The sequence below is a fragment of the Bufo bufo genome, chromosome 2 (genome assembly GCF_905171765.1).
Source record: "Bufo bufo chromosome 2, aBufBuf1.1, whole genome shotgun sequence".
NCBI lineage: Eukaryota > Metazoa > Chordata > Amphibia > Anura > Bufonidae > Bufo > Bufo bufo.
The window spans coordinates 803963977-803980864 of NC_053390.1; positions in this window are offsets into that span (position 1 = coordinate 803963977).

Genomic DNA, 16888 nt, shown 5'->3' on the forward strand with positions numbered 1-16888 from the left:
CAGGACTCTACCCTCTAAAGGGACTTTTAGCGAATGAAGCAGTGAAATAATGGCCCAAGGGTCATTAAAAAGGGTTTAGGCAGAAACCCCTCTGTCCTGTGTGGGGGGGGGGCCTGGTTTGATCCTTGCTATGGGGCCCTTACTTCTCTATGTACGCCACTGGGGATCCGCTTGTGAGATCCGTTTCAAGGCTCTCACAAGCAGCCCCAAATGCATCAGTTTAACCCCAATGCATTCTGAATGGATGCGGATACATTCAGAATGCATTCGTTCGGCTCCGTACGGCCCCCCGTTCCGTTTTGGAGGCGGACCCCAAAATGCTGCAAGCAGCGTTTTTGTGTCTGCATGGCCTTGCGGAGCCAAACGGATCCATCCTGACTTACAATGTAAGTCAATGGGGACGGATCCCTTTGCATTGACACAAAATGGTGCAATTGTAAACGGATCCGTCCCCCATTGACTTTCAATGTAAGTCAGGACGGATCCGTATTGGGACTTAGAAATTCAAATCTAATACAAACAAATCGTTCCTGAATGGATGCATTAGTTTGTATTATCGGTGCGGATCCGTCCTGTACAAGTACAGGACAGATCCGCACGAACGCAAGTGTGAAAGTAGCCTTAGGGGGTGATGCTTACATGGGACTGTGCGTTGGAGGCGGCTGGGGAGGAGGTGATGTTATTTACATGGGACTGTAAGGTGGAGGGAGGATTATAACTGCAGGGGGCACTGCAGATCCAGGGGATATTATAGGCGGTCTTATTACTACTGGGGGCTCTATAGGAGGGTCTTATAGATCCGCCTTATTTCTACTAAGCGCACAATGGGGGCCTTATTACTACTGAGGGGTCTGTAGGGAGCTTTATTTCCACTGGGGCAGCAATAGGGGGCCTTCTTTCTACTGGGGACTCTGTGAGGGTATTATTAATATGGGAGGGCTCTTCTAATAATGGGGGCATTGTTGAGGAGCATTATCACGGTTGGGGCAGTGTTACTAATGAGGACACTCTAGAAGGGAATTACTATTGGTGGGACTATGAGGAGCACTATTACTATGGGGGGCAGTAATGTTTCTTCAGGATAGTATTTGGGGGTATTGGGAGGGGGGGGCAGGGGCGTAACTAAAGGATCATGGGCTCCGGTGCAAGAGTTCAGCTTGGGCCCCCTTCCCTCAGTGTTTTGTGTGTCTTCTTATGCGGCACAAGTGTCTTTGGGCCCCTTCATGCTCCTGGGCCCCCTATAGCTACACCCCTGGGGGGGGGGTACAGCAAGCAGCAGGATAACACTGTGGGGACTCCAGTTGGGGGATAATGATAGAATGTGAGGAAGCTAAGATGTCTGTGTTTCACACTCTGCAGAGAAGAGGCGGCTGAGAGAAGTTGTCCAGACCGAGTGGAGAAGATGATGAGAGAGAAGATGATGACAGAGAGGAGACGTCACCTGGAGGCCCTGGACGTGACAGGTAAGTGCTGCTGTATAGCAAGTACAGCAAAGTGGGGGGGGGGGCGGGATCCAGGGGGCCCAAGTAAATTCTTGCCCAGGGTCCAATCAACATTAAAGACGGCCCTGCCTGTATTAGACAAGAATGGGAGAGCATTCCTATTTCTAAACTTGAGAAACTGGTCTCCTCGGTCCCCAGACGTCTGTTGAGTGTTGTAAGAAGAAGGGGAGATGCCACACAGTGGTGAAAATGGCCTTGTCCCAACTTTTTGGGGATTTGTTGACACCATGAAATTCTGATTCAACATATTTTTCCCTTAACCACCTCCCGACCGCCTAACGCACGGATGCGTCCTGGAGGCGGTCGATTCATTCCTCCTGGACGCATCTGTGCGTCCTCTCGCGAGACGGGAGATTTCCTGTGAACGCGCGCACACAGGATTTTTACGGATCCACGGATACATGGATCGGATCCGCAAAACACATACGGACATCTGAATGGAGCCTTATAGGGGGGTGATCAATGACAGGGGGGTGATCACCCCATATAGACTCCCTGATCACCCCCCTGTCATTGATCACCCCCCTGTAAGGCTCCATTCAGACATTTTTTTGGCCCAAGTTAGCGGATTTAGTTTTTTTTTTCTTACAAAGTCTCATATTCCACTAACTTGTGTCAAAAAATAAAATCTCACATGAACTCACCATACCCCTCACAGAATCCAAATGCGTAATTTTTTTTTGACATTTATATTCCAGACTTCTTCTCACGCTTTAGGGCCCCTAAAATGCCAGGGCAGTATAAATACCCCACATGTGACCCCATTTCGGAAAGAAGACACCCCAAGGTATTCCGTGAGGGGCATATTGAGTCCATGAAAGATTGAAATTTTTGTCCCAAGTTAGCGGAAAGGGAGACTTTGTGAGAAAAAAAAACAAACAATTTCCACTAACTTGTGCCAAAAAAAAAAAAATTCTATGAACTCGCCATGCCCCTCATTGAATACCTTGGGGTGTCTTCTTTCCAAAATGGGGTCACATGTGGGGTATTTATACTGCCCTGGCATTTTAGGGGCCCTAAAGCATGAGAAGAAGTCTGGGACCCAAATGTCTAAAAATGCCCTCATAAAAGGAATGTGGGCCCCTTTGCGCATCTAGGCTGCAAAAAAGTGTCACACATGTGGTATCGCCGTACTCAGGAGAAGTTGGGCAATGTGTTTTGGGGTGTCTTTTTACATATACTCATGCTGGGTGAGATAAATATCTCGGCAAAAGACAACTTTTCCCATTTTTTATACAAAGTTGGCATTTGACCAAGATATTTATCTCACCCATCATGGGTATATGTAAAATGACACCCCAAAACACATTGCCCAACTTCTCCTGAGTACGGCGATACCAGATGTGTGACACTTTTTTGCAGCCTAGATGCGCAAAGGGGCCCACATTCCTTTTTGAGGGCATTTTTAGACATTTGGATCCCAGACTTCTTCTCACGCTTTAGGGCCCCTAAAATGCCAGGGCAGTATAAATACCCCACATGTGACCCCATTTTGGAAAGAAGACACCCCAAAGTATTCAATTAGGGGCATGGCGAGTTCCTAGAATTTTTTATTTTTTGTCACAAGTTAGCGGAAAATGATGATTATTTTAATATATTTTTTTTTTCTTTCAAAGTCTCATATTGCCCACCTAGGCTGCAAAAAAGTGTCACACATGTGGCATTGCCGTACTCAGGAGAAGTTGGGCAATGTGTTTTGGGGTGTCATTGTCAGATATTTCTCTCACCCAGCATGGGTATATGTAAAATGACACCCCAAAAAACATTGCCCAACTTCTCCTGAGTACGGCAATACCACATGTGTGACACTTTTTTGCAGCCTAGGTGGGCAAAGGGGCCCACATTCCAAAGAGCACCTTTCGGATTTCACCGGCCATTTTTTACAGAATTTGATTTCAAACTCCTTACCACACATTTGGGCCCCTAAAATGCCAGGGCAGTATAACTACCCCACAAATGACCCCATTTTGGAAAGAAGACACCCCAAGGTATTTCGTGATGGGCATAGTGATTTCATGGAAGTTTTTATTTTTTGTCACAAGTTAGTGGAATATGAGACTTTGTAAGAAAAAAAAAAAAAAATCATAATTTTCCGCTAACTTGTGACAAAAAAAAAAAAGTTCTATGAACTCACTATGCCCATCAGCGAATACCTTAGGGTGTCTAATTTCCGAAATGGGGTCATTTGTGGGGTGTTTGTACTGTCTGGGCATTGTAGAACCTCAGGAAACATGACAGGTGCTCAGAAAGTCAGAGCTGCTTCAAAAAGCGGAAATTCACATTTTTGTACCATAGTTTGTAAACGCTATAACTTTTACCCAAACCATTTTTTTTTTTTTACCCAAACATTTTTTTTTTATCAAAGACATGTAGAACAATAAATTTAGAGAAAAAATTATATATGGATGTCGTTTTTTTTTGCAAAATTTTACAACTGAAAGTGAAAAATGTCATTTTTTTGCAAAAAAATCGTTAAATTTTGATTAATAACAAAAAAAGTAAAAATGTCAGCAGCAATGAAATACCACCAAATGAAAGCTCTATTAGTGAGAAGAAAAGGAGGTAAAATTCATTTGGGTGGTAAGTTGCATGACCGAGCAATAAACGGTGAAAGTAGTGTAGGTCAGAAGTGTAAAAAGTGGCCTGGTCATTAAGGGTGTTTAAAGGGTTTCTGTCACCCCACAAAACTCTTTTTTTTTTGGGATAGTTATATTCCTTATAGCGTGATATAGGAGAATATAATGGTCTTACTTACTTTCATGCGGCCGATTCTTTAGAAAACGAAGTTTTATAATATGTAAATGAGGGCTCTACCAGCAAGTAGGGCGTCTACTTGCTGGTAGCTGCTGCAGAAATCCGCCCCCTCGCCGTGTTGATTGACAGGGCCAGCCGTGATCTCCTCCTCCGGCCGGCCCTGTCAGTAATTCAAAAATCGCGCGCCTCGCGTCATTCGGCGCAGGCGCTCTGAGATGAGGAGGCTCATCTCCTCAGAACTCCCTCAGTGCGCCTGCGCCGATGACGTCTTCTCTTTCGGTGATGTCATCGGCGCAGGCGCACTGAGGGAGTGCTGAGGAGACGAGCCTCCTCATCTCAGAGCGCCTGCGCAGAATGAACAGAGGCGCGTGATTTTTGAAATACTGACAGGGCCGGCCGGAGGAGGAGATCCCGGCTGGCCCTGTCAATCAACACGGCGAGGGGGCGAATTTCTGCAGCAGCTACCAGCAAGTAGACGCCCTACTTGCTGGTAGAGCCCTGATTTACATATTATAAAACTTCGTTTTCTAAAGAATCGGCCGCATGAAAGTAAGTAAGACTATTATATTCTCCTATATCGCGCTATAAGGAATATAACTATCCAAAAAAAAATATATGAGTTTTGTGGGGTGACAGAAACCCTTTAAGCTAGGGGAGCTGAGGTGGTTAAAATGGTACATTTTCTCAGTTTAAACTTTTGTTCCGTGATTTATGTTCTATTCTGAATAAAATATTAGAAGTTGGCACCTCCACATCATTGCATTCAGTTTTTATTCACAATTTGTATAGTGTCCCAACTTTTTTGGAATCCGGTTTGTAAAATTATTGTGTTACAAAGGGTTAAATAAATAAAAAAAATTCAATACTCACTCTCACCAATCCCACATCAAGTTTCAATGCTGCTCTGATCTCGACTGCTCTCATCCAAATGTACAGGTAACTCCCTCCAATGTAAGAAATGTCAGACACCTGGAATTTGTAAGGATATCTTAACTGTGCTGCAGCACTGAAATATATAGTACTCCTTAAAGGGGTTGTCTCACTTCAGCAAATAGCATTTCTGATGTAGAGAAAGTGAAATATATGCACTTACTAATGTATCGTGATTGTCCATATTGCTTTCTTTGCTTTGATTTATTTTTCCATCACATTATACACTTCTCGTATCCAGGGGTTATGGCCACCCTGTAATCCAGCAGCGGTGGTCGTGCTTGCAAGCACGACCACCACTGATAGATTACAGGGTGGTCTTAACCCCTGGAAATGAGCAGTGTATAATGCGATCAAAAAATGAATCAAGCCAGCAAAGGAGGCGCGCTCATCAATTAAAAATAGCAGCATATAAAAGACATATATAGTTAAACACAAGGATAAAGTTACAACAGCCAGCAAGAATCTCCAGCTGTTATAACTTTCTTCAGTACACACAAGTAGGAAAAGGGAGGACTTTAAGAGATCCACAACCACCACTATATAACTTACATCCATGTTTGATATGCCACATGTATTGTACCTTTAAGATGACGTGGTGTGAGATGCCATCAAGCCCTTATATGGGGCTGTACTACTGAGGGAACACCGGTAAAAGTACTGTAAAGAGGTACTGCACAAGGTGGGTGCAATGCACAGGGCCTATAAATCTATCTACGCTAGTAGGAGATGGCATAGGTGGCCTGAAATGCGTATCAAAATTCTGGGAGTTCATATTGCCTTGGGCAGGATACAATGGACATTGCAGATGAGCCACACAGGAAAAAGTGAGAAAGGCACTAACTTATACTGAATTGTTGCAGCGTCCCACTACGTGTGCGTGGGCACTGCTTATAAAAGCACTTTTTACCTTGCCAACAGTACTATGTTGTAATGTATGATTTTGTGTGTATGTATCTGCAAAATCCCTGTTACCAGGCAGATTAGGTGAAATTTGTATATCCCACCACTAGCTGGGGATATAACTTAGGTCTTATATATACCTAGGTCGGGCCTAGTCAGACAGATGAGTTCTGACCAGGTTGTTGAAAATGTAGTTCAGAAGAGAGCAGATCTGATGGAGTCAGATCAGATTAGTGGGAGAAAATGTAGAGTGAAGACTTCATGACACAGATTAGTGAGTGGAGCCAACTTCGCTAGGAGGTGATACTCAGATGTTAGGCACAGAAGAGCGTTTTCCTTCTGTGGCCGGACTATAGACTTGCATCCTTGACCAGTAGGAGAAGAGTTTGCCTCCCTGGAAAATAAACAAGCATTCCTAGGGAATCATCGGTGATAAGAGCCATTATTGAGGGTCACAGACACCTTTGCATGGTGGAGGATTTATAGCTTCTGGCAGCCACACCAACCTTCTGAGAGACAGTCGAGTTTTCCTGTCTAAATATTCAGCTTGTAGGGAAAGACAAGGAATAGGATCCCACACATCAAAAAGGAACCAGGTACACCTAACCCACTACTCCCAAAACTAAAAACCTGAAAAGCCTAGAAACAGTGGATTTGCAGAATCAACACTGTACCATCAAGAAACTGCATTTTTGTACTGCTGCAACCAAAGACATCAAAAGTAAAAGTTGTGAGTTGCCTTTCACCACTGTCTACCTCATTATTACTACTAATGGTTGTACCACCATTAACGGTACTGGCGTCACGACAAAAACCATCAAGGGACTCAGCTGCAACAAGCATCTATCACCGCCAGCTCTCTGAGAAGATCTGGCAGACGTTCTTCTGTACCTCTTGCATGTTCTTTGTTTTGGTTTCACTTTGTCATCTCCTTTCCTTCTCCCAGCTGTCACCTATTCACACTAATTGCCTCCCTTTATATTTCCTCCCATACTGCCTCACTTTGTGGTTTATGCTACTTCCTGGATTGGTGTTCACTGCTGGAGACTTCTGTTCCTGCTTGTTCAGATAAGTCCTTTCATGTATTGTGTTTTCTTGCTGGCTTGATTCTAGGTGACCCTGACTCCCTCCGTATTAAGTGCAGGGAGCAGGTGGTCGTGTCCCCTCACTATTATAGGGTTTTCAGGTGTCACACAGTCTAGGTACGAGGGCATGCAATCGTCTACCTCTGAGACCTTTGTATGTGCTTAGCAGTCAGGGTGAGCTCTTAGTGTTTTACAGGGGTCACCTTTATGCTCCTTAGTTTGGGATCAAGCCAGTCGGATGTTTATCCATAACTTCCAGCTATCTGCAACATCCTCCGTGACAGCACCCTAAGCACCCCTAACATCAAGGGCCCCTCAACCACCATCTTGACTGATGCTTCCCTACCACAGAGCGTGCCCCGGAGGATTTCATGCTGTCCACCCTCAACACTGTGCTGCCAGCCCAGGGAGGCTTTCTGCTAACCGTGAGTAAACTGATGAACTGTGTGTTATACTATTTGGCCCCTCATCGGTCCACCGTGCACCTCACGTGTTGCCCCTGCGACTGGCTGGCTGCATTGTGATATCAATGTTTTGCACCATATATATTGCTGTGGTATTGCTGTTACATAATTGGCTGTCAAATGTGCAGGACCTGAGACATGTGATTATATTATGCAGGTCCTTCAGCTATAGCAAGAGTCCATGTCTGTGAGATAATAAATAGCAGTGCCCTGCAGACAGAGGGAGGAGAAGGCAGGTAGAGATAGACAGCTCAAAGATTGCTGAGCTAGAGAGAGAGAGAAAACCAGCTTAACCCTACATGTAGCTAGCTAGAAAGTGGAGGTGAGTGTTGCTTGTCAATTGGTATACCACCTCAAGGCAGAGGGTCATAGACCAGCCAGACTGCTGCAGTATAAGCTGCAATTTTTCTGCATCATGAGTAGAGATACTGCAACTGTAGAGAGACAGTGCAAGTTTACATAGTGAGTTGTGAGGACAGAGATACCGCACCTTGATACACCTGTGCAGAGTGAGAGTGAGTGTGTCATGCTGAAGAGTATTAGCGTGGCCTGTTAGAGATGCCAGTGCAGATTGTGCGGTACTGTGTAGAGATACCCAGGGTGATAGCAGCAGGTGTAGTACCCCAGAGCGGCCACTACTATTCCTAAACAGTACCTTGCTACTGTCTCTGATGGATAACCAATAATGTCTTTTGTGTATTTATTCCAGGTCCTCTGATATTGTGCCTTAAAGGGCTTCTGTCACCTGAAAAAATGGGTATTAAGCTGGCTGGCATTAGCGATGTGCATAATGTCAGCTAAACATAACTGTATTAGTGCCATCTCACAGTATTCGGCGCAGGCGCAGTAAGGGAAGGACTCTCGGCGGCTGCTGGCTTCCTCACTGCGCCTGCGCCGAATACTGAACAGCGCGAGATTTACACTGCAGACACAGCCGGTGGGAGGAGAGCAGCGCTGCCCTGTCAGTCAAGAGAAGAAGGGCATGAAAAGAGGTGGGCAAAGTGAGTCACTAGGAGCAGGTGAAACGCCCCCCGCCTGCTCCTAGAGGCTAATTATCATATTATAAAAGTTTGTTCTTCTCAATAAAGGCTTTAGGCAGTGAGATGGCACTAATATAGTTATGTTCAGCTGACATTAGCACATTGCTAATGTCAGCCAGCTTAATACCAATTTTTCAGGTGACAGAAACCCTTTAATAACATTGCTTTGTAATTTATGTATTGTATTACATACACTGTGCCTGGTTCAACAGCAGGTGGCAGTGTATCTGGCAGAGAGAGATCTTTAGACAGAATGGAACTTACCATTCCATTCTTCCCCTTTTTGGGCAGAAGTGAGCTAGTCCTGCTTCCTACCAAGAGAGGGGTTGCAGGAAGCTACAGTGAGTCTTGAGTTGGAAGGAGACGAGTCAAACCATGGCGCAGTGAGGGGAATGGCCTCCCCTTCCTGCAGCAGGATTTTCCAAAGGGAAGCAGCTCATAGAGCACCATGACACCATACAGTTTACAGACAGTGAGGGGAATGGCCTCCCCTTCCTGCAGCAGGAGTTTCCCAAGGGAAGCAGCTCATAGAGCACCATGACACCATACAGTTTACAGACAGTGAGGGGAATGGCCTCCCCTTCCTGCAGCAGGAGTTTCCCAAGGGAAGCAGCTCATAGAGCACCATGACACCATACAGTTTACAGACAGTGAGGGGAATGGCCTCCCCTTCCTGCAGCAGGAGTTTCCCAAGGGAAGCAGCTCATAGAGCACCATGACACCATACAGTTCACAGACAGTGAGGGGAATGGCCTCCCCTTCCTGCAGCAGGAGTTTCCCAAGGGAAGCAGCTCATAGAGCACCATGACACCTTACAGTTTGCAGACAGAGACTTACAAGGGGGTCAAAAGCTAAAAGCACCCCTCTCAAAAGTACCGGAAACTGCTAGAAAGTCCAGCTACCAGACTGAAGCCAGAGATTGAGATGTTGATGCCAGAAAAGACTTGTAGCTGGAACTTCCAGCCTGGCACTGAAGTGAAGTATTACATAGCTAAGGATGCCTGAAAGATGTTAAATTCAATTAGCAAATTCCTGCTACGTCTTTTGATAACAATGTGTTCTGTATAAACATTGAAAAGTGCTCAAAACAAAAGAAAAATGTTTTCTCCCACCCTATTCCAAGTTCTGAGGTTTGAAAAAAACTCCATTTATGGGCTTGATGTGCTCCTCCGACATTCAGCTCACCTGTGTCTCTCCATAATTATATCTACCCAGTATTAACACCAGTCCTAATCATTTCATATCTATCTATCTAGCCTATTTTTTTCCCACCATTTCTTCATGGAATTAGTATTCTTCTTCCACCAGACTCTCATCCACAATTACTGACAGCAGATGACATTCATCTTGCCCAACCAGATCATCACAATGTGTTCTGCATTTACTAGAATATATAAGATGAGTAATTTTATGTCCAAAGTTTGAAAAGTAATATTTACTCTGCACTGGCTGCTGCCTTGTGGTCCCTAATGTTTACAATGTGAGCGGCGGAATATGTATTTCAGTACAAAATATCCAACCAATCTCCAAACGTAATTATCATGCTATCATTTTGTTTATTTGGGCATACTTCCTTTAAATGCTACATAACCGTCCTCTGCCTTCAGTAATAATACTGTCATATTCACTGGAACTGATAAGAGAGCATTTTAGTATTTATTTTATAGTCTGTTATTGGAAAACCCAGGTGCAGAAATCTCATAGGAGCAAATCGACTCTGACTGAACATGAGCTGAGTGTCAAGAAGGGCGAAGCATTTGTTTGGATAGCCCGGGTACGGCTCAGATGGAAGGAGAGAATTGAACTTGAAATAAATAACAAAATATCAAAGGACTGGCATTAGACAGACGCTCTCCTTTGTTGTTCAGCTAAATGTATCATCCAGGAACTTACCCGAGTTCACTAAAATATGGCTTCATTGTGCATCATACTGCTACACCACAGTCATCACTATTGTGAGAACCAATTGTTTGACCTCTGAAAGATGTGAATACCATGGATAAAGCTTGCAGATGACAGTCTAATGAAGATATCGTGGCTCATTAAAACAATATAGATTTTGCATGTTATACCATGCTTGGCCACTTGGAGTGCTGTTAAATTAAAATATATGTGTAACCAATTAGGAGTGCTTTCCTGCATGAAGATCCAGTACTCTATAGCCCCACCTAGTGGTAGACATATTAGTGAACGGTTTTGTTTGAATGGAGAACATCCTACATTTGTAATTTATTTGATGTACTTATATAGTCCTACTATATTCTGCAGCGCTTTACAGGCTACCCCCAATGGGGCTCACAACCTAAGTTCCCTATCAGTATGTGTTTGGATTGTGGGAGGAAACCCACGCAAACACAGGGAAAACATACTCCATGCAGAAGCTGTCCTTGGTCGGATTCGAACATAGGACCCCAGCGCTGCAAGGCACCAGTGCTAACCACTGAGAGGTAGAGTCGTCCTGGTGGCCTCTGAAGTGTAGTCATTGTACAGGGTTTAGAGAGTGAAAACCGGGGGTCTATCGTGACAATGCTGTAAGGAGTAGCTCTAAGCCAAATCCATTCAGTAGACACTGTGAGTCCACATCCACTGCATCGTAGCATTATAATACTTTGACATGTAAGGCCCCTTTCACACAGGCGAGTATTCCGCGCGGATGCGATGCGTGAGTTTTACGCATTGCATCCACACTGAATCCCGACCCATTCATTTCTATGGGGCTGTGCACACGAGCGGTGATTTTCACGCATCACTTGTGTGTTGCATGAAAATCGCAGCATGCTCCTCTTTGTGCGTTTTTCACGTAACGCAGGCCCCATAGAAATGAATGGGGTTGTGTGAAAATCGCAAGCATCCGCAAGCAAGTGCGGATGCGGTGCAATTTTCACGCACGGTTGCTAGGTGACCATCGGGATGGAGACCCGATCATTATTATTTTCCCTTATAACATGGTTATAAGGGAAAATAATAGCATTCTGAATACAGAAGGCATAGTACAATAGTGCTGGAGGGGTTAAAAAAATAAATAAAAATAATTAAACTCACCTTAATCCACTTGCTCGCGCACCCCGGCTTCTCTTCTGTCTTCTTTTTTGCTGTGCACAGGAAAAGGACCTGTGGTGACGTCACTCCGGTCATCACATGGTCCGTCACATGATCTTTTACCATGGTGATGGATCATGTGATAACCAGAGTGACGTCACCACAGGTCTTGTTCCTGCACACAGCAAATAAAGGAGACAGAAGAGATGCCGGGCTGCGCGATCAAGTGGATTAAGGTGAGTTAAATTTTTTTGATTTTTTTTTTAACCCCTCCAGCGCTATTGTACTATGCATTCTGTATTAAGAATGCTATTATTTTCCCTTATAACCATGTTATAAGGGAAAATAATACAATCTACCCAGCACCTAACCCAAACCCGAACTTCTGTGGAAAAGTTCAGGTTTGGGTACCAAACATGCCGATTTTTCTCATGCAAGTGCAAAACGCATTACAATGTTTTGCACTCGCGGGGAAAAATCGCACATGTTGCTTTTCCTGCAACGCCCGTGTGAAAGGGGCCTTAGACTACAAGTTTAGACACTGCTCCGAGTCTAAAGCATTCCATAGTGGAAGCTACTCTTGCTACTGGCTAAGCAGAGGACCCTGTCTATGATGTCAATTTTCCTTAGGAGTGTAGGTGCTGTAAACAGTCTTCATCATGTTCTTCTATGGAATATTATGGTCACCATAAATATGTACATAACTGTGGGCTCACAAGCACAAAAGCAGTTGTTTTTTTCCCCATCTGTTTTATGGGGTTGGGAATGTACAGTGTGTTATTTTGTGTTACTTTGTAACACTTTTATTCAGTTTTTACTAACCAGTGATGGCCGACAAGTTTACATTTTAATATTTTATTTTATTTTAATTCAATTTCTTATTGAGTTCAACTCGTCCCACAAAAAACAAGACTTCAAATTGCGTGAGAATTTTTTCCCTTGTTCAATTGGTGGCCTTTTATGAAGTTGGAAAAATACTAGTATTTTTAATTTGTACAAATATTTTACCATTTTATAAACTATGACGGTGAATGATTTTTCCAATTTGTGCATTTTTATTTCTTTACTTTTTTACAATTTAATTTTGTTTGTTTTTGTCTTTTTTTCCTGCCATTTATTACAATTACTAGTTGTTTTAATCCATTAAAAGGCATCTTAAAACAAAATGGCTTTCTAATCAGGATTCCATCCGAGACCTCGCCTCCCACTCAGGAGGAAAGTGGATGAATTTTATGAAGATGCTGAACAAACAAATCATTAAGTAGACTGTGGTGAAGCAAATGGAACCGGCAATGGAAATACGGGAAGCCATTAAAAGGAGGCTTTATAATAAACACAATCTGTAAAATACAAAATGAAAGGCACAATCGGGGTCAGCGAGATGTAAAGCTTTCCATTATTATTTCACGCAAAAGGGACTCAAAAGCCATAATGGATGGATTGGCCCATAAGTGCATGAGTAGACAAAGTCCCCGAGAACCCGACTTCCTAATACTCTGCTGTGCTAAAGCATAGAGTATATCACCAGATGGAATACGTTGACATATGTAAAGACTATTATAAGACAGTCCCCCCCAAAAAACCTGCTACCTGTCTTACCTCTTCATACATTTATATGTAATGCAGTCAGTTATTTTGATTTTTATTAACATGTAAGTTGAAGGAGAAGTTAGCTACTTCCTCTTCCCAGAATTGCTGTTATTTCTTATGCAGGTTTCTGGGTGAGTTATGGCAACCGTAGACCTGAGCCTAGAAGAGTGGCCTGCAAGAAGATACTCATGGGACCTCGTACTTAGGGGGAACTTTATCAAAACTGGTGTAAAGGAAAACTGGCTTACTAGCCCACAGGAACCAATCAGAGTCCTTTGAAAAATGAAAGATGGATTATTTGATATGGGCATCTAAGCCAGTTGTCCTTTTCCACTTTGCCTGCTTCCAGGCAGCTTCAAGATTGGGACAAGAGGAGACTGAAACTAGATGTCAATGGGAGCCATGGCTGTTGAACAAACCACAGCTCCCGTGGACATCTAGTTCCAATCTCCTCTGGTCCCAAACTTGATCTCGGTCTTCCCAGATCCAACCACAGCTCTCCTTCTCACCCTGGCTACTGATGCCTGCCAATGAAATCAGGCTTGGCCACCTAAGGTCCATCAACAGCAACTTGATAACTATTTCCCTCTCGGCCTCCTTTCCATGCCTCTTATTGCACGGATCCATTCTTCATTGAATCCATGTGTGTTATGTCAGACAAACCAGAACTTTTAAGCCATATGTTATGATCACCAAGGATTTACTAAACTGTAAGCCACTGGACATGACTAGATTGAGGTGCAGAGTATAGGGAGTCTTCTGGTCCTCACCATTAAATAGGATTCCCTATACTCTATTCCTCTATCTAGTCACTTCACTGAGATTAACAGTAGGGAAACAATCATCAAGTTGCCATTAAAGGATCTAACATACCTTTGATGTCTCAGTTTAGTTCTTTAAGGACATGATGGTGTTCTGCGATAATTATTGACACTGAGTATCAGAAATTATGCTTTAATGTCCCCTACTTTAAAATAAATAAATAATCAAATGAAATCATACAGTATATACCTCATTCGTTTGAGTGCAAAGAGCCGGCTGCTGCCATCGTGATTGGAGATCCAGCGTGAAATCTCACACGGCCTGTGATGACATCACCAGTTTCATTACCGTGCATGGGATTTTGCACTGGATCTTCAATTAAGATGGCGGCGGCCGGTTCTTCACACTCAAACGGATGAGATAAGTATGATTTTATTTATTTTTTACCACCATTTCAGGGAAATTGATTAGTTGCTATGGTTTAGTGAACCCGAACTGTAAAGTAAAAGTTCGGGGTCGGTGTTCGGCGAGTAAATGTAAATGGCGCTTTTTGAAAGGCTGCAGAGCAGCCAATCAACAAGCGTTTAACTCGTGTGCCCTTAGAAGCCATCACAGCCATGCCTACTAATGGCATAGCTCTGATTGGCCAGTGCAGCATGTGACCCAGCCTCTATATAAGCTGGAGTCACGTAGCGCTGCACGTCACTCTGCTGTTACTAGTGTAGGGAGAGGATGCTGCTGCTGTGAGGGAGAGAATAGGACAGAATCTTTAATCAGAAGTGCTTGTTAACTCAGCGATCTACATAGATTTTGTTTTGTGGGTGCAGTGCACAATCTTTTTAACCTGCCCTGAGCCCAGTGACCCAGAAAAATAACTTTTATCCATCTGTTAGTTAGGTGGGCGGCGGCGGCCATTTTATGCAAATTCTGTGCAACAGCCCAGCATATGTGCATTTGTGACAGTCAAATAGAAGCTTGAAATACTGCAATTATATTCTAGGTTTAAAAATAATCACCAATTTTTGGCAAGACCCTACATCTGTGGCCTTTGCAGCATTAGTCAGTGTGCAATTTAAGCTAGAAATACAGCAATAATTTTCTCAGTTTTAAAAAACACAATTTTTTAGCAAAATATTCAATTTTACAGCCCTTGCTGCATCTGTACGTGTGAAATTCATTTTGGGCAAAGTACCTAATATTGCAGCCTTTGTTGCATCTGTGATTGTTAAAAACAAGCTTGAAATACTTCAATAATTTTCTGGGTTTTAAAAAACACCCATTTTTGGCAATACCCTCCATCTGGGGCCTATGCAGCATTAGTCAGTGTGCAAATTAAGAAATACAGCTATAATTTTTGGGGTTTTAAAAAACACCCTTTTGGGCAAAATACTCAATTTTACAGCCCTTGCTGCATCTGTCAGTGTGAAATTCAAGCATTATATACTGCTGTCATATTATGTTATTAAAAAAACACCCATTTTGGGCAAAATACTTAATTTGCGGCCTTGTCTGCATCTGTCAGTGTGAAATTCAAGCGTTATATACTGCTGTCATATTATGTTATTAAAAAAACACCCATTTTGGTAACATACTTAATTTGCGGCCTTGTCTGCATCTGTCAGTGTGAGATATACAGTCGTGGCCAAAAGTTTTGAGAATGACACAAATATTCGTTTTCACAAAGTTTGCTGCTAAACTGCTTTTAGATCTTTGTTTCAGTTGTTTCTGTGATGTAGTGAAATATAATTACACGCACTTCATACGTTTCAAAGGCTTTTATCGACAATTACATGACATTTATGCAAAGAGTCAGTATTTGCAGTGTTGGCCCTTCTTTTTCAGGACCTCTGCAATTCGACTGGGCATGCTCTCAATCAACTCCTGGGCCAATTCCTGACTGATAGCAACCCATTCTTTCATAATCACTTCTTGGAGTTTGTCAGAATTAGTGGGTTTTTGTTTGTCCACCCGCCTCTTGAGGATTGACCACAAGTTCTCAATGGGATTAAGATCTGGGGAGTTTCCAGGCCATGGACCCAAAATGTCAACGTTTTGGTCCCCGAGCCACTTAGTTATCACTTTTGCCTTATGGCACGGTGCTCCATCATGCTGGAAAATGCATTGTTCTTCACCAAACTGTTGTTGGAAGAAGTTGCTGTTGGAGGGTGTTTTGGTACCATTCTTTATTCATGGCTGTGTTTTGGGGCAAAATTGTGAGTAAGCCCACTCCCTTGGATGAGAAGCAACCCCACACATGAATGGCCTCAGGATGCTTTACTGTTGGCATGACACAGGACTGATGGTAGCGCTCACCTTTTCTTCTCCGGACAAGCCTTTTTCCAGATGCCCCAAACAATCGGAAAGAGGCTTCATCGGAGAATATGACTTTGCCCCAGTCCTCAGCAGTCCATTCACCATACTTTCTGCAGAAGATCAATCTGTCCCTGATGTTTTTTTTGGAGAGAAGTGGCTTCTTTGCTGCCCTTCTTGACACCAGGCCATCTTCCAAAAGTCTTCGCCTCACTGTGCGTGCAGATGCGCTCACACCTGCCTGCTGCCATTCCTGAGCAAGCTCTGCACTGGTGGCACTCCGATCCTGCAGCTGAATCCTCTTTAGGAGACGATCCTGGCGCTTGCTGGACTTTCTTGGACGCCCTGAAGCCTTCCTAACAAGAATTGAACCTCTTTCCTTGAAGTTCTTGATGATCTTATAAATTGTTGATTGAGGTGCAATCTTAGTAGCCACAATATCCTTGCCTGTGAAGCCATTTTTATGCAACGCAATGATGGCTGCATGCGTTTCTTTGCAGGTCACCATG